This window comes from Macrotis lagotis, chromosome 4 (genome assembly GCF_037893015.1).
Source record: "Macrotis lagotis isolate mMagLag1 chromosome 4, bilby.v1.9.chrom.fasta, whole genome shotgun sequence".
In the NCBI taxonomy this organism is placed as follows: Eukaryota; Metazoa; Chordata; class Mammalia; order Peramelemorphia; family Peramelidae; genus Macrotis; species Macrotis lagotis.
In genome coordinates this window covers 228338853-228357419 of record NC_133661.1, presented here as the reverse complement: position 1 = coordinate 228357419, position 18567 = coordinate 228338853, and the positions used below count along the sequence as shown (strand labels likewise).

The 18567-nt window shown below is 37.8% G+C and overlaps 1 protein-coding gene across 6 annotated transcripts in view; it reads right to left on the bottom strand.

Annotated features, from left to right (window-relative positions):
• The window catches only part of FOXN3 (forkhead box N3), a 487407-nt gene that overhangs the window by 337748 nt on the left and 131092 nt on the right, over positions 1–18567 (bottom strand). For 2 of the 6 annotated variants that reach the window (XM_074235538.1, XM_074235539.1), the window contains exon 2: positions 8789–8874. The exons of 3 other annotated variants lie outside the window; for them this stretch is intronic. The gene's annotated coding sequence lies outside the window, so the exon portion shown is untranslated. Of the gene's footprint in view, positions 1–8788; positions 17352–18567 lie in introns of those variants that run through there. One more of the 6 variants, XM_074235537.1, reaches the window with a different exon arrangement.

Sequence of the window (18567 nt, the reverse complement as noted above, 5' to 3'; positions counted from 1 at the left end):
ACTTGGCCAAGGTCACATAATTTAGCTTACCTGATTATCAGAAGCAACACTAGAACCCAGGTCTCCAGTTCTAATAATTCTAGTTGCCTCCTCCCAGTGTGGACTCAAGACCAGGATTCAGATTCAAGATTTGCCACATATTACCTTCAGTAAAAGCTCCTCTCTGTTGTTAGATGTTCTCTTCTAACTTTAAATCTACAACTTCATGATCTATCTAGCAAAGAAACTAGGGAAACTCATTGATTTGTTTCCAAGTGAATTAGGTTACTGTAGTTTCTTCCGGAATTCTCAAGAACTATGTACAGTTTAACAACCATGCCCACTGCTCCCAGATTTGGGATTTACTTTCAATTATTCAATTCAATCTATTGTTTATTTATGGTGCCATTGTTTATTTATGTCTTCACACACCATTTTTATAGACTGGAGACCAAAGTGCCACATACCATGTAAATTCTCAAACTCCAACCAACCAACAGTTCCCACAGCCACTCCAGGAAGTTAATTTACCTCCCATCAATTCACCAAGCACTAGCACACAGATTCTCAAGTGCTAAAGCCAAGCATTTAGAAGTTGCCCTTAATGCACTAGGAATCGAGGAAAAAAGCAATCATTTCAGGAAACACTATAATTTCTGACAATAAAGATTTACTCTGTGCACTGGAATGTTTCTCTACAATGAATGAGACTCTTGACCAATAAACTACATTAGTTCTCATAAAAGTATTCTAGGGTCATAAAGAACCTGCCAAATAGAAATGATTACTCTTGCCTGACTTTCCATTTTAAATCCAAAGTTTACAAACATGGATCTTGAAGCTGTGCTCTGGGCTGATGTGTAATTCAAAGCACAAGCCATTTTCTCATCTCTTTTGAAGTAAGTTTCTAAATGTCCCTTCACATGATATGAAACATGGAGGAGGCAGAGACCAAGCTTGACCTTCAGAACACTGCCTAGAATATTCCTTCAGAAGTCTCTTTTTTTGGCATCAAGATGGGGGACAATAGGAGTAGAAATAAAGTATTGCTTCTATCATAATATTCATTTTGTTTTGCTTAATTGTATCTCATTGTCCTAAGGAAATGTTCTTTTATGGAGAAAGAGGTGTTATCATTGGGAAATAATATTAATACTCTTTTTAAAAAAGCATCAGTCATTTTTTTATTCCCTAAATGAATTTTAGGTAAATCTTGTTATCTGTGACACACTTTAAAATTTCCAAGCTAGACTGCTGGCAGGTTATTTCTGTCAAGGACAAACACATCTATGTTTTCTATAGTTGCAATAGATTGATAGACCCAAGGAGTTGGAATCTGGGGCTGATGATATCATCATCTTCTTCATCATCATCCAAGTATTTACTAAACATTCACATCTGCAAACCAGGATCAATAGACACAAGCTGTGTCTCCATGAGGCCATTGATTCAAACATTTTCTGACCAAATTGGTTGTTGAAATTGTCATCACTATCCCAATCAATGGAGCCCTGCCAATTCTGGCAATGTAAAAGACTATAATATTAGTTCTATGGTCCAGTTCCTTAAGCCATTAGAATAATCAGATTGGAGCCATAGGTAATCAAAGAACATTAACAATGGAAAAGACCTTATGGGTCTAATTCCACTCTCATTTTACAGAGAAACAGAGGTCCAGAAAGGGGAAGGAATTTGGTCTTGATCACCCAGAGAACCAGTAGCAAAGATACGATCAGAAACTAGGTTTCTTGATGGTTTCCATAAGCGATCATCACAAAGGTGACCTGGCAAACAGTATACTCAACCAATACTGAAGCAGGTTGTTGGAGAGTTGATGCTTCCAACTCTGGATCTCAAGGGATTGACCCAGATGCCAATCTCTAGGACTTTTTTTCCCCATAGTATTTACTACTTCTTCAGTTCAAGAGATTCAACAAAAATTCATGTTTTTGTTGCTTGCTTGCTAGGAATGAAAGAGCAAGTGCTTTGAATCATGAACGACTTTTGCAAATAATGATGATACTAAGTAACAAAAATGAAAAGATAAGAATAACTGGGACAGAACTATGAGACATGTACAGATTAACAGACCAACTGTCCATAGGAACATCTTAATGCAGCATTATGCTTCATTGGCAAAATTATTGAGACACAAGGAAATGATTTGCTTGTGGTTCTAGGAGAGGAAGGAAAATGAACATGAAGATTTAAGGGTAAAGCTAGTTATCATGGCAACCAGAGTGTTTATACATCTTAAGGAACTGAGAGGGGGGTTAATTATGCAAGAATAATTATTCAGAAGCTAAGACTTTTGGTAATCTGTTAACAAAATCAAGAGCATTTAGTGTTCTACACACAAGTGATTAATACCTGTGTGCTAAATTAAACAGATATAGCTATAGATATACATACACATACCTACACAAATATATATCTATATCTATACACACACATACATACACATGATATGTATAGTCACACACACACACATAAAAGGCAGCATTACATAGTATATAGAGGTATGGAGCTGGGGAGATTGGACTCTAAATAATTCAAATATTAAGTATTTGCTGGGGGAGTAGGGACACAGGACAAAAATGAAACAATTCCTACAAATAAGGAACTTACCTTCTAATGGGGGAAACAAATCAGGGGAAAACTCCAATGTCTATATGTGTGCACATATGCACAAAGGTGCATATGCACATACATATATAACATACGTATATTTCCATTTACATTCACACATACGTATGGGTGTGTACTCAGGTGCAACATACCTTTAAGCTGTTAAAAACTTCAAAATGCACTAAGACTTTTGGAACACAACATATAAAAAGAATAAAATAAAAAAAATCCCATCTCTAAAGCTATGAGACTGTGGGCAAGCTTCCAGGTTAACCCCATAGACATTCATTCAAGTAACAAATATTTGGAGTCTAGTGACTTCCCTCACTTAAATCCAATTTACTTGCAAGTCATGACATTACCTTTCTGAAGTCAAGGTCCTCTTTAAGAAGGAAGAACAAATAACAATATTTATTAACTACCCTCCTAAGTGCCAGCCACGTCATCTAAGGAGGGAAGATAATACATAAAATTTAAAGGTGGAAGCAAGGAGACCATGATAAAGTCCTGACTGAGTCTGGGTCAGTGATGATGATGATAATGATGATGATGATGATGATATTACTATGAAAACTAAATGGAGGATTTAGGAAGAACTCTCCAGTATCTACTCTCCACCCTTTCCAATCAGAGGGAGAGAAACAGAGTGAGACAGAGACTTAGTAGGCACTTATTAAATGTTAAATCAAACTGAATCTACTGGTCATAAATATTGGTTGGGGCCATTTCCACGCCAAGAACTGAAGAAATCAAAGCCTATTTGTATATTCACATAGATATACATTCATCAACAACACTACTGTTATACTACATGCTATACCCAATTGAAACAGAAAAACAAAAACAAAATTTAAATGGATCTACTATTAACGGTTATATAAATAAAGATTATCACCAAATACTCTCAAAGTCCTCCATACCACTTCACTTCCAAATCATTTTCTGGTCTTCAGCTTCTTTACTAGCCACTGCCTTGTCCACAAAACCATGACTGCACCCTAAGGTTAGCTTGATGAATGGCGAATCCCTCCCTTGGGTCACCCTATTTTGAGAAGCCCCTGTCACACTACTGCCCACTTCACTCTGACCTCAGTTTCACCTGTGCTCTATATCCCCCTCCCCATCAGCTGCTTATCTTCCCATATTAGGATGTAAACTCCTTGAGAATAGATTGTTTTCTCTCATTTTTCTATTCACATTTCATAAAAAATTATATTTATCTGACTAGCCAATTCTTCAGCAAAGGAGGTGGCTCAGAATTCTCAAGATCTAGATCCTTTGGTCATTAGAATAATCAGATTAGAGCCACAGGGAATCAAAGACCTGGACTAGACATTGGAATTTTCACCAGTTACAACACTTTCAGATTAAAGAATAATCAGATTAGCGATATAGTTAATCAAAGAACTGGAAGAGACCTCCAGAGTTTTCCCCTGTTCCAACCCACTTGACAGAAGAGAAAACTAAGCCCCCAAAAGGGGGAAGGGCTGGTGTCAGAAGAGTTGAAGTTCTAGCAGGCTTTGAAAACAGGTCAGCAGATCGAATGCATGTCCAAGACATTCAGAATCAGAAAGGTTCCATAATTTATGTATCCCATCTCCTAGAGACTGAATTGCTATTTGAGCTGGCAGAGGGAGAATCCAAGTGATGAGATTGCAGACCTCCCACAGCATTCTACCCCTTCTCCCACCAAAAAAACCCCCCAAACAAAAAAACACCAAAGGAGGGGGAGGGGACATTGCTCAAGCATCCACCAGTGCCCTGCAATGTCATCACAGACATTGATGAGCACAAGAGTGGTTACTCAACCATTTCTTCATTTACATTTGGAGGCTCTTGATGGGGTACTTGAAAAATCATTTGGTCCGCCAATGGAATTTAGCGTTTCCTGTCTTTTTGCTGGCCCACAAAAGATTGTGATTGAAGAGTCAGGGTGCACGTTTACCACATCAAACTAATCACAAGGAGAGTCTATTAGGCTCTAATTGGCAAGTAATTCAGTCCTCCTGGTGGCTGCCGAAAACCAATTTCCTAGCTTTTTTTTTTTTTTCACCTGGAAAATATGCATCACTGTCTGGTCATCAGTATCTTTTGGTATCAGTAAAAATCAAAGGCAGTTCAATCTCCTCAGCTCTCAGCAGATGTAACATTTGGGACAAAGAAGGTGGGGGCTGCCAGATGTATTTATCTCAAAAGCAAGTGTCTCTTCTACCAAGTGTTAAATACCAAGCAGAATCACATGCCCCCGACTAAGACTTAGGGGTGAGAGACTGAAGGTCTTTGACAAAGGCTCTCTCTTCCTCTTCATTACTAATGAAAACTCTATTCCCTCAACTAGTTTGGAATGTGTATGGAATGCATTCATGAAGATGTATCAGTTATAAAATGTTCTGCCCTTCCTGAGATTTCCAACTTTTAGAAGGCTCTGCTCTGAGTATCTATTATTCTTCTGAGCAAAATGATGTCCTATTAAAACTGGGAAACTTATGCCAGGACCCTTAAGTCCCACCCCTGATTAGACCCTGAACTAACACTGTCATGAGATAGCCAAGAGGATGAATCCGAATTCTGGATTCCATTTTTCACTTAATACTCACCCCAAAATAAGAACAAAATAAATAAAATATTGTTATCCCTTCCACATTACAACTTTCCACATCACAATTTTGATATCTCTCAGGCTGGCAAAAGAAATTAAAAGAATTTGGGGGGAGTTTTGTGGAAGTCAGAAAAGGTATGCAAATTTGAGCAGATGATAGAGCCTATGACCAAATATTTAACCCAAATTTTACAATGAGGTACACTCCATAAAAGAAAAAGAAAAAAAAATTCAGACTTCTCTAATATGAAAGGAGGGCCAAAAATTTTTACATATATTTTCCAGATTGCTGGGGGATAGAGGGATATCACTGTATCCCTAATCCTCAAGACGCAGAAGGGATAGTTCTATTACAGAAACATACAGGAAGAAAATTCAAAATTCATATATAATCGAGTGAAATATAACATCTTCCACAGGAAAGGTAACAGAACAAGAAGCATGATATTCCTTGGTTTGAGTCCTGAATTTGGAATTGAGGACCTTCCCTTTCTGCTATCCCTTGACTCTGGGACTTGAGGCAAATTACTTACTCTCTCATTTTTTTCAACAGTATAAAAGGAATAATTACACTACTTACCTTACAGGGTAAGCACCTTACAAAATGCTTTATAAACAAAGGACAGTGACTGGACTTATTTCAATTATATAACTAACCCTGAATATGCAAATTCCCTCTATCAAATTAGATCAACATCTTCTCTGCAATTGAACAGTTGAAAGGGGCTGCTAGGCACACTAAAAGGTTAAGTGACTTCTCCAGGGTGATAAAGACAGCATGTATCAGAGGCAGGATTTGAACCCAGATCTCCCTGGTTTTGAGATCAATTCTCTTTCAACTATACCATGCAGTTTCTATATATGGGAGCTGTTCTTTTTATTGTAAAGTGAAAGAGTTGTTCTAGATTTTCTCTTCTGGTCCCTTCAAGTTCAAAGTCCAATGTTTCTCTAATTCAAAATACCCTTTTCTGACTGTAGAGAACAAATTCAAGAGATTTCTACAAAAAAAGACAAATCCATAGTATTTTTTTTCCAACAAAAATGCTTCACTGCTGTCCACTTTCTCTCCAAAGTTCTCCCCTTTTCAGTGCTCTTTCAACTCTTCAGAGTATAAATCAGTGAGAATGCTTCAATTAAATCCAAAGATAGCTTTAGCACTTGCTAATAATTTGAACAAAGAAAGTCTATCCTGGACTATGGTAACCAGTGAAGAAGGGATTGAGGGTACAGGAATTTTTCTCATAAAATAACAATATTAAATTACTTTAAAAGAACATTCAACACCTCTCTCTACAGAAGATTCATTTCAAACCCCTCTTCATGGAAGATTCCTCTACATATGCTTCTTATGTTACATTAATTTAACAAAAGAAAATGGATTTGTTTTTGCCCTCCAAAGACTCACCTAAAATGACCTGTATTAAAGTTTTAAAGAATAGTTACTTTTCTTTCCCACACAGAAGAAAAAGAGGGAAAGAACGAGTATAGGGTTCTTAATCATTTGTCATGGCTCAAATAGAAACTTAAGCACTAGCAACACAAGTCTAAAAAATGAACTGCTTTTCCAACTTTTAGTTAGATTTTCTTGACTGGGATTTTCAGTAGCAAATAATAATGAGAGTTATTTTTTGACTAAACTCCTAGTGGACAGGGATTGTGTCTGTTACAATCCAGTGCTTTCATGGTGTAAGGGATAAATATGCATTTGGTCAATTCTTTCTGATAATGGTGCTGGAGATTAAAGATTCAAGACAGAAAGAAAGATAAGAAAAGAGAAGAGAGGAGAGAAATGGAAGGGAAAAGAGAAGAGAAAGAATAAAGAAAAAGGAAGAGAGTAGAGACTGTCCCATTCTCTTATTTTTCTACTCACATTTCATGAGAGAGGAAAGAGAAGGGATAAGAAAGAAGAAGAGAGAGAAAGAATAGAGAGAGTATAGGAAGAATGAGAGCAAGTCTAACTTGCTATATATTAGCTACTATGCTAAGGTCTGAGGATATAACAGATACAAGCAAACAAGATAATCCTTACCCTCAAGGAGCTTCCATTCTAATAGAAGAAAACACCACAAGTGAAGAAACTTGCAAGGTAGAAGGGGAGACAAAAACAATGAAGCTAAAGAAAAGGAGAAATCTAGAAATTGAGTTAAGGTCTGAGTGAGGTGAAGAATGGCATTGACCTTTCTTGAAATGTCAGTCTTGATGTAGGAGTTACAAATTGGGAGGTTTGGTTTGGGGTCAGGGGGCATAAAATATGCTGTACGATTACAATTGTCCCTTTGCTTCATGAGAGCAGAGATAATGCATTAAAGTGGATGTACTTTATTTGCTGAATGAATGTTCACATATATCTTGCCATACACATTAGACATGTGAAAATAAATTATCTAGAAGCCTGCTGCGTGAATTCACATCTAAATGGAGAGTCAGTTTTAATCAGGTTTACAATCTTATCTCCCAGGGACATTCAGTGGATCTTGTAAGATCACATCTGAAGATTTGTTATTAGAACTTTTAAGGACAACCTCAGCAATAGCCAACAGCTCTATAGGTTGGTTTTGTTTCTTCTGCCTTTCCGCTGGTGCTGCTGAAAACTTGGTCAATTTTATTTTGTATTTTGTTTAAAAAGTCCTGCTCATTCTTTCCTTTCCCTCAGGAATTCTAGCTAAAACCCATGGCCCCTGGACACATTCTAGCCTCTGCTGCTCTCCCCAATGAGGACAGGAAATCTTTTCCTCTCAACTAATACAGTAACTCCAAAATAGTTTAAAACTGACAAAATTTCAGGTCTCTCTCTGTTTTAGACTCAGTCACTAAGGGCTCTTCCAGTTTTAATGCTATGTGATTCTATGATTTTAAGTGAAATCACTTTGCTAAGGATATGTGGAAAGTCATATTTTTACCTATTACAGGCAGCAGGAGAAAGACTAGAAGGATTTTGATTGTGTGATTTTGGACAAGTCATTTATCTTTGGGCTTCAATTTCCTCTGTAAATAGAGAGGAGTTTGGATTTTTTAAAAAAAAAGGCTTATAATTGAAAAGAAGCTAATATTCTATGTTCAGGGGTCCCTCTGAGCTCTAACATCCAATGCTCTTGGGGGTCCCTCTGAGTTCTAACAACCTATCCTTTGGTAGCCCTCCCAGCTCTAAACCTTCAATGTCATAAAGTTCTTATCCATCCATTTTCCCAATTCTTTCCTACCTTTAGCAGTTTATGTTTTCAAATTCCTCAGATCTACAATCTTTGTCTAAAGGTCTTTTACAGCTCTGACAATCTATGTTCTAAAGTTCTTTCGAGCTACAGCATTCTGTGATATTATTCCAGATGGTGTTGGTCAAGCATCCTTAAGCTTCAGTTTCCTTATTGGTAAAATGACCCGATAGGACTAAATAGCCTCTGAGATCCCTCCCACTTCTAGATCTATGTTCCTGTGATCACTGACCTAAAAATACCATCCAGAACCTACAAAAGATGTGTCTCTTGCCATCTGAGATAAGAATATTTCTCTTTGAAATCAGTTTAAACAATGGAAATCTTGGATCAAAATACACTGAGCATTTTCAGTTTTCTTTAATATACATACCGCATACATTGGCTTTAACCTCACAGAACATTGCCTCAGACTCCATTTTGAATGTGGAATTTTTTCTTCCCAGAAATCTTTCATTTCTTCCATTGTATTCATACAAGAGGAAGAAGGGAAAGAGAGAGAAAGTCAGCTCATAAGTGTCATTTCATATTCTAGGCAATTTGCTATAGGCAAAGACACCATTACTTTGTACAAATAAATTTACATAAATCATTATTAGAATGTTTTATCTTAGCAACATTATTTAGTTCCCAGAGCACAAATTAAATGCTTGCTTAAAGCAGAATATTTTAAAGTTAGCCCTATACTGTTTGAGACGGGATTAGAAATTTCCATCTCATTTTTCATTCATAATGTAATTTCTTTAGTTTTCTTTGTACATTAAAAAAAAGACATGGATAATTTTCAAGGGGTTTCCTTGAAGCAAGTCACAGAATAGATTACTATGCCACATTCTGTTCATTCATCAGCTCAGATTCCGCTCCACACTCTCTGTACGTTCTGTTTAGAACACTGATTAGAAGAGGCCAGGGACATGGGGAAATGACAATACAATCCACTGGGCTGCCTGACTCTTCTGCCTGACATTATCGTTTTTTGCCAAACCAACCGTGTGTTGAACAACATTTGCAAGTAAACTTGATTTCTATTAAGCTTCTCTCTCTATTAGTTATTTGTAGTTATGTGTTTCCAGTTTGGGATTCTAGCCTCCTAGAATTGTGGCAGCAGAGAAGTGACAAGCTCATGTGGTTTTTCTACAAGGCTTTCCTCCCAACCACAATTTTGTCCTCCAATGCAAAATTCAAAGACTTTAAATGCCTTAGGATCATAGGTATGCAGCCAAAAGGGTCGTTTAGTTCAAAACCTTCATTTTACAATTGAACAATTTGAGTCTTGGAGAAGGAAAGGGACTTGATTTACCTCTCCATCAGAAACCTCTAACCACGTTTTCACTCCTCTCCCTCCTTCTCTGGCTAGTTGTTCTATAACCTCCTTTCTATAATCTTTTCTTTTCAGGATTCTTACCTTTCTTCCCCTCTAACTCTCCAGTTCTAGAGCTTAAAAATACTTTAGACAATAACTGGCTCAGAAAAGGTACATAATAAATGTTTACTGAATTGAATTGAAAGACCATAACTAAATCAAGTGAGTCTTTGTTCCTGGATGGGCTATGTCAACCATTATGGAACCATTTTCCTTTCAAAATGCCCCTTTATCAAGCCACCATTCCCTAATATCAGACTTTTCTTCAGTTTACTAGATAAGGAAGGACCTCAAGGGTAGGAGCAGTCTTGGCTTTTGTTTTTGTAATCTTTTAACAAAATAAATTAAAATATTATTGCGAAATTGGCAAAACAAATAAAAATATAATACAACATAAATACTATCAAATTGTGGTTTCAAAGATCTGTTTCTATTTGAATTTTGACAATACTGGTACAGGGAACACCCAGAGAGGAAAATCCCTATTACCAATGCAGACAAGCACCTGTTCTGCAATTACAGTCTGAAAGTAGTGCCTGAGGGGATAGACATGCTCAGGGTAACAAAGACACCCCAAATCTGCCAGACTAGGAGGCTATCTCTCTATCCATTACACTCCACTGCCAAGGGAGAGAAGCTAAGTGGTGCATCCTGGACCTGGAGTCAGGAAGACTTCTTTTCCCAAGATCAAATCAGGCCTCAGACACAGTAATTGTGTGACCCTGGGCAAGTCACTAAACCATGTTTGCCTCAGTTTCCTCATCTATAAAATGAACTGGAAAAGGAATAGTTGATCTTTGTCAAAAACACCCCCAAATGGGATCATGAAGTAACAAGTATGACTGTACAAAAACAACAACCCATGGAAATTTAACTAACCCTACAGGCTATGGTTAAGTGTCTCAGGAATGCTACTGATGTGAAATGATTCAAAGGACAGAGAAGTTCCTTAAGTGAACAGGTTTCAGGGAAGACTTCAGAAAAGATGAGAGACTTTCACCGAGCTGATGCTGAAGGATGAAAAGGTCACCAAAGACAGCATGCAATAACAGAAAGTAGCTCTGGGCTTGCTTGAAGATGACTTAGGCTCAAGTTTCAACTCACTTTTGCAACCTTGGGCCGGTCCCTTCACCTCCCTTAGGCTCTTTAAAAATTTATAAAATGAAGAGAATGATACTCGTTCCACTACAATCAGAGGGTTTGAGCAAGGAAAAACAGCAAAGCACTTTGTAACTGTAAAGCATCCTACAAATATGTCATTATTCCAGATTGAGGAGGGAAACAGGGGACTGCTGGAAGCTCTAAAATTATAAAACTAACAAGTCATCTGATTCCCCTTTCTAACATACAGACTATAACTAAACTAGAATTTGAATCCTGGCTCAAATAATTTATCCTATCTACAATTTATTGATTTCATAATTGTTGCCTGTCTCATTCAACTATGAACTCCTAAAAGGTAGAGACTGTATCTCTCTCTCTCTCTCTCTCTCTGTTTTTTTTTTGGGGGGGGGCAACTGGGATCAAATGACTTGCCCAAGGTCACACAGTAAGCATCTGAGGTCAAATTTGAACTCTGTTCCTTCTGATTATCCACAGGGCCACCTAGCTGCCCCTTACAGTGCTACGTCATTGTCACTTGGGCAAGCTACAGGTTTTTAGGAAAACTTTATCTCTTTCTTTTTTTTTTTTAAGGTTTTTTGCAAGGCAAATGGGGTTAAGCAGTTTGCCCAAGGCCACACAGCTAGATAATTATTAAGTGTCTGAGACTGAATTTGAACCCAGGTACTCCTGACTCCAAAAAACTTTATCTCTTAGGACACATAGTAGGTGTTTATATTTATGGACTACTAACTAATTAAGGAGCAAGTCAACTCCTCTTACCTTCAGCTTTCTCCACTGTAAAGGTGGGGGGGAAGAAGGGAGAATATATATACTCATACCTACCCCTCAGGGTTATTAGTAGTATCCAATGAAATAATACTTATAAAGTTCCTTGTAAATCTTGAAAGCAACTATAAAGTGTTATTATTATTTTTGTTAACAACTGTTTCATTTTAGGACCAAACCCTTAAAATAAATAGGCCCCGTTGTAACCTATAAGCAGACTAAAACAAACCATACTTCATTATTTGTCCTCTTTGCTTTTCATTGGCTGATTTTCTGTAATCCTTTCAGAGTGGTGAAAACTGTATTTCACTGTTATGGAAAATACATGTAGTGGTGAATGACAAGTCACTGAGACAACTTCTCCCTCACCACCGAATTTCCCAAGTTTGGTCTCTGCTTCTTCCCGTAGTCAGGGTCCCTAGAGAGACACAGTAATTTGAATACCATGTACCCTGAAACAGGCTTAGCTTGGCTGATTCCCCACAGTGACCTATACCCTAGAACCCTGTCCACAAGCAGCCCATAGCCCTTGTTCAGGGCCCACCCTTCTTCAGGTAATATAATCTGGAGCTATAGAATCACACTAGTCCATTAACCTATCTCATCCCCACTCTCATGGAAATGTCCTACTTTGGGGGGTCCTTCAGCTCAGAGTTGTTCTCCCCAGCTGCTCTGGTCCCCTTTGTCTCAGTTGGTACTTATCTTGTCTTCTTTGGGTATCCTCAGAGATAAATTTTCCTTGAAAACCTATAACTTTCAAAGGATAGTCCTGGACTATCTTCATTGATATATTTATTATCTTTCTCAGAGAAAAATGGGTGTGCCAATTCAACTTACAAAAATCTGCAAAGCTCAACCATGTGGATGAGCATTGGCAGGGATATGATCTAAGAAGCTGACCACCAAACCAACAATTAACCAATGTTGAGGGAGGGGCTCTCCACTGGAAAAAGCACTGGTCAAGGTAGAGGGTAGGTTAAACATCTTATCCTCTGAAGTCAACTAGTTAAATACTGAAGGGTTCATCTGAAACATAATAGATTTGGGGGCTGGGGCACAGAATCTAATGAAACCACATACTGGGACAATAAAGAGCTAAAATCTACATAACTACACTCCCTCTCTCCCCCATAATGAAAACACAGTTTTTCTGAAATATTGAAGAAGTGTAAAAAAGAAAATGATATCTGTACTACCCTTGGGGAAGAAGATGACCCCAAGCTCAAGGTCAACCTTGGTAAATCAATTCAGAAACAGAACTACAAGTCACTTGACCAGGGTCATCTCAAGGAATTCTGCAAAACAGAAAAACTGGTATATCAGATTGCATTATGATTTTCAGTGGAAGATTTCTGAGCCTCAAAGGAAAATGAAAAGTCTTTAATGAAAAGTTGGGGGGGGGAATCATTTTCCTAAGTGCTCCCGTGGATGCTTCAAATATTTAATGATTTATACTTTCCAGAAACACAGATACAAAATACAGAAGCTGTCACATCCTTTTATAGAAATATTCTCTATGTACATTCTACTCAAGTTAGGAATTTATTCCTAATTTACCATCTGCATTTTTTTAACAGTTTGGGGTTCAAAGGTATCAAGTCTCTAATCCCAATTTTCAATGATTCAGCCCTCCCTTTCCTTATGTTTTAAATCAATAATAATAGGCCTTGCACTTTTTGTATAGTACCTTGCATAATTATGTGTTTAACACAGAAAAGGAAGCCACTTATCTAATATTCATTCATTTGTTCATTCAACAACCATTTATTCTGACAACCTCAGCCCTCTTGGAACAAAGCCACAATATTCAAAGTGATTTTTAAAAAGCTTTTGAGCAGCAGAAAAAAGGTATCATACAGTCCAATGAAGAGATATCAAGGATCATACCTAGAGACTTCTGACTTTTCTTTTGCACATAATTCTAACAAGCTTGGATCTCTGGTTTCTCAGCACAAAGGAGGTTAAATTCCAGAAATTAAAAAGAGAGTGGACTCCTAGATACAGCTATTGTAATGAGAAAAAGTTGTTAAGACCAATAAAAGAAGATATGAAAAGAGTATGAAACAGACAGAAGAACTAGAAATTCATAGAAATCTCAGGCCATTCCAAACTGGGACAAATAATTAACTTACATCTCAATAGCCCCAATTGTATTATTGATATGTGTACTAATGACCCTGAATAATCATTTAAAAAATTAAATTATTAAGAGTCCATACTATGGTATATAAAGAAAACTGAACCTGGAATTAGAAAATCTGAGTTTAAGTTCTTAACTCTATCCCTTATGAGTTAGTGGCCCTTTGTGAGTTAATTAAATATTTTGAACCTGTTTCCTTATCCTCAAAAGGATGAAAATATATATTCCCTTTATAGTACAAGGCGCTAATATGAGAAAAGTAGTTTTAAAGCCTTAAATTAGCCTGTTCTCTCTTTTTTTTGTCCAGACTTAGGATTTCATGAGTATGGAAACTTCCTCCATCTGAAATGTCAGCATAATTAACACTTTTCTAGAATTTTTCTGAAAGACTAAGAGTGACTTACTCAAGATCACACAATTTTAATAATTAGAGATTGAAGATAGAAGACTTAAGGTCATTGAAAAAGTGAAGGAACTCATAGCTCTCTGGGATGCTAAAACTGTTCAGTATTTTATTAAGGCAAAATATTGGTACAAAGTATATTGGTCAAAATTAGTGAGAAGACAGAGAGAAGGGCAGGCAACCATGAGGTCCATCTTAACCAGGTCACATGGTGAAGCCCACGGTGGGAGGGGGTGTTAAGGAATAGCCTGACAAAGTCCCATCCTTCTGTATGGTAGACCAGAAGAAGCAAGAGAACTCTAAGGAGGTGCTTCCTGTTAAATACCCTTCTATAGGTTGGACAGAGGGTGGTGCTTAGGGAATGGTCTTACACCTCGGGGCCAGGTATCTTCCAATGGCAAACTACATACTGGTCCTTCCTGTCCCAAGGTGCTAAAGCCCCCAAGTTCAACATGTCATTTCCTGTTGTGCCAGCATCTAGGCCAAGGTTAAGTGAAGGGGAAATTGGGGAGAAAAGGTGCAAAACAACAGGGTCAAGGGATGACAGGAGTCAGTCAACAATCAAGGTCAGTTTACATCTCAGGGGCAAACAGCTCTCTACAAGATTTTAACAGCATTAAGGCCACATTCATAATTTTCTGCATCATTTCCCTGTGTCAAGTTGATAAGTGGCAGAGCTGAAACTCGAACCTCATTTTTTTTTTGTTAAAGTCCAACGTTTGTTCCACTGTCTTTCCACAATGTTTTCAAGATGGCACCGTGGGAACAATGTTGAATTTGGAGTCAGAGGACATAGGTGAAATCTTGCCTCTGCAACCTGCTACCTATCTAATCTCAGCAAAGTCCCTCCACCTCCTTAGGTCTCAGTTTCCCCATTTATAAAATGAATACATTAGGCTAGATTACATGGCTCAATTTCTTTAATACTAAACCCCTTCCTCTACCTGCAACTTTGCTCCTCTGGAAAATGAAGGGTTGGATTAGATAACCATGAAGGTCCTTTCTATCTCTAAATATATGATCCTAAAATCAATCCTCTAAAAAAATTTATAGTGTGAGATGTAAATTTGAATTTAAAATAAAAGCTTATGTGGTACAGTGGCTGGATCACTAGAGCTGGAAGTCCAAGAAGACCAAGGTTCAAATTCAGTTTCACATCCTTATTGTGTGACCCTGAGCAAGTCACTTTAACCTCTTAAGTCACTTAACCACTTAAGTCTCAGTTTTCTTCATCCATAACATGGGATTAATAATAGCACCTTCCTTCCCAGAATTATTAAGAGGATCAGATGAAAATCAGCCTCAGATATTTACAAGCTATGAGACCCTGACCAAATCCCTTAATACTGACTGCCTCCAAGGGGGAAAAAAAAAGCAGATCATATTTTTAAGTGTTTTTTAAAATAACTTCTAAAGTATTTTTGTAAGTTTTAAAGTGTTAAAGAAATGCGAGTTATTATAATTGCTATTGTTAAATTTCCCAAGAAAATCGTAGCTTAAATTTTACACATAATGCATTTTTTCTGACCTTGACTCAGTGCACCCAGATACCCTCTCAGTAAAGAGGAGTGAACACAACTCAGTTTCTAACAATGCAGATCCATAAGAGGGGATCAATTCATCATCTCAGCAGTTGTTTAGTCCCAAGTGGACCATTTACCAATTTATTTCCATATGGACCTGGCAGACAGATTAATCAGATTTCCAACTCTAAAACCTGAATTGTGTTTTATTTCCCTAATAAGCTAACCCTGGGTAAGAGAAAGCATACATTTTCAGAGAAATACATGTGTTTGGTTTTTAAGAAACAAACACAATAACCAAAAGCCCTCTGTCAACCTCAGAGACTGAGAAACATAGGATGTAGATCTTTACAAATGGCTAATCCAATCTTGTCATTTTACATATGAGAAAACAGGCCAAGAAAGGAAAAGAATTTGTTCACAGTTACAGAGGTAGTAAATAGCAGTCAGGATTCAACCAACTCCAAGTACTCTGCAAACCACTTGGGAGTTTTGTGACCCTAGATTATTTCATGTCTTGAAACCTCAAGTTCCTCATCTGTAAAATGAGGAAGATTATATTTGGAATTCAGCCTCTTTACCTAAGCTTTGTGACTTTATGCAAGCCATTTCCCCTCAAATTCCCCATCCTTAAATGGGGATAACTCCATTCTCATCACAAACCACGAAAGGTTGTGATCAGGATCAAATGAGATAATATTTATATAGTCATCTTCACAGTACAAAATATTATATAAATGCCAGTTAGTCTTATTATCTTTCATTAGTTAGCTCTCTACTCATTTCAGCTTAAGATAATAGATTTAAAACTAGAAGCCAACTTAGTGGTTTTTAAATTGTGATGGTGGAATTTTCTGAGAGTCCCTCAGACAGCAAGGATCAAATCAGTCAATACTTAAAAGAAATTAATTTAGGCTTATTTACTGGAAGGTCACATACAGAAGCTGAAGCTTAAATATTTTGTCCACATAAAATGAGAAGGCAGGACTCTGGAAAAATACCCTGATATTAGAAAAGAATGAAAGCAAAAGGAAAAGGAGATGGCAGAAGATGAGATGGATGGTTGGTGTCATGGAAATAATGAATGTTAGCTTGGCCAGAATTTGGGAGATTGCGGTGTGCTGTGGACATGAGGTCACAGAGTCAGACACAACTAAAAATCAATAAAGATAGTCCAATCCCCACCTTCCACTTTTGTAGGTGAGGGTATTATTGAATGAGTTAAGTGACCTTGCCATTAACCATGGTCCTAGAGACACTAGGCGGTCAAGGTGAGATTGAGGCCAGGCTCTCTTAGATTACATGAAAAGCTCAGGACTTTTAGACTGTGACCTTGTCTAGGGAAGGGACTGTCTTTTGCCTTTCTTTGCATCCCCAGAGCTGATCACAGTCCCAGGATATGTGAGTAAGTTTACTAAGCAGAAGTGAGGGCAAATTTTTCTCAGTATTTGAGTCATATCAAGGCTGAATGTCACATTCCTCTCACTTTGTACTTCAAGGTTGGGGGTCTAGGGTTTCTGAAACCGAAGAGATCTTATTGACATCTTGATACAGCAGCCAATCTGCAGCTTGCCTGAGCATTCCTCAGCAAAGGACGGTGTTCTTTCCTCCCTTCCCCACCCCTCATGCCCCTTCTCCCTCAACAGGAATTTAAGGGTTTGAACTTGACAATGGTGAGCAGCTTCAGTGTTTCTGGTGATAGGCTTATTAACAAATTGTCGGCATTGCTCCTGGTCCTTCCCAGGGTAGGTCCACTTTGGGTTTTAATTATGTGCTACCATACTAGGGATGAGCATAATGATTTACACGAAATGCTCACTTTCCAGTCTATCTGGATAAATGAATAAGCATAAGTCTCTCAAAGATGTAATAAATAGAATATAGACAAAGAGGATCTGTGCAAAGTTACCTTTGGCGAACAGTTATGCAACTCCAGCATGACTAGGAAGTATATAAACAATTTGACTGGTTGTGAGTTCTGGCTCAGTCACACTTGATTTATGTAACCTTGGGAAAGGTTCTTAAGATCACAATCTGAGTTTAAGAAAGGACCTCATAGTACTAGTCAAACCCCAAGGCAAGAAAGTTAAGGTGACTTGCCCAAGGTCACAAGGATAGGAACGTGGGAAAGCTAGCATCTAAATCTGTATTCAATAGTCTTTCTCCTGTATTATACAAGCTCCCTCATCTATAAAATAATGAGAAAGCAGGAGATAATGGGATAGATTCTTAACTAGATGACCTCTTAGGTACCTTCCAGTGAAGTACATGGTGCCAAATGCTGGGAAACCTGGAAACAACCAATGATTAACTGAATTCATACGGATACCTAACATTGTAGACACGATCTTAAGCATCTCAGTATCCAAGAGCATTTGTTTTGATGCAGACAAAGAACATAAATGTCTGACTAGACTATTGATTAGACCCTGGCAGAGTGGTGGGCAGAAAAGAGAGGAGGATTGATGGATTTCAGAGTCAGAAGACCTGAAGCTAGGTGACACTGGGCTAGTCATTTAGTCTCTTGATCTATAAATTGGAGGTAATAATGGTTATTCTACCCAGTCTACCAGGATTATTGAGAGGATTCAATGAGAGGAGAGGAGGTTGCCTTTAGGCTAGATGAGTAAGTCCCCTCTGAGCCTCAGTGTCCAGATCTGTTAAATGGGGGGTAATAATGCCAGTAGCCTAGGGTTATTTGGAGGATCAAATGAGAGCATTCCATAAATATGAATTACATGCAACAGGGGTAGCTAAAAGTCAATTCTTCTACTGCTGCTGTTACTCTCACTAGACCATAATAGATTCTAAGAAGGCTGCTTTGTTACAATTT